Genomic DNA, 613 nt, shown 5'->3' on the forward strand with positions numbered 1-613 from the left:
CAGTCAGCATACAGTGTCTAGGTAGAGTGTAGGTGCTTGGTAAGTGCTTCATTCGTTCATGCTCTTGTTCTTTTTTATATTGTGAAGCTATGGGATGTTTTCACCTTTTTTTTTTTTTTTCTGAATATATATTTCAAAATATCTTTTTTTTAGGTGAGAAGCCATTTACTTGTGAAATCTGCGGCAAATCTTTCACAGCGAAGAGCTCTCTTCAGACTCACATCAGAATCCACAGGTAAAGTTCTGCAGATATTTTTCTCATGGAGTCCTCATTCTGCTCTAGTGCTCAGTGGAGTGACATACCACCTATATAGTCATTGTCAGATTAGGACTCTGCTAGAATTGTCTCTTTTCCTTAGGAATTAAAGAAATTTCTCATTTAAGAAAACTGATTCTGATTTATGTATTATGATTTTCTTTATCTTGTTTTTATTTTGGGCCAGGGACTGGATAGACAGCTATTTAAAATCTCAACTAAAAAAATATATTTTTATTCAAATTAATGTTTTAAAATAATTATTTATTCACACAGATCAGTTCAGATTGGTTCTGAGTTCATCTCGGCATCAGAATAATTAGGAGAAGCTGCTCGAAATTTATAGTCAAATATGGA

The sequence above is a fragment of the Chrysochloris asiatica genome, unplaced genomic scaffold, assembly GCF_000296735.1.
Source record: "Chrysochloris asiatica unplaced genomic scaffold, ChrAsi1.0 scaffold00027, whole genome shotgun sequence".
In the NCBI taxonomy this organism is placed as follows: domain Eukaryota; kingdom Metazoa; phylum Chordata; class Mammalia; order Afrosoricida; family Chrysochloridae; genus Chrysochloris; species Chrysochloris asiatica.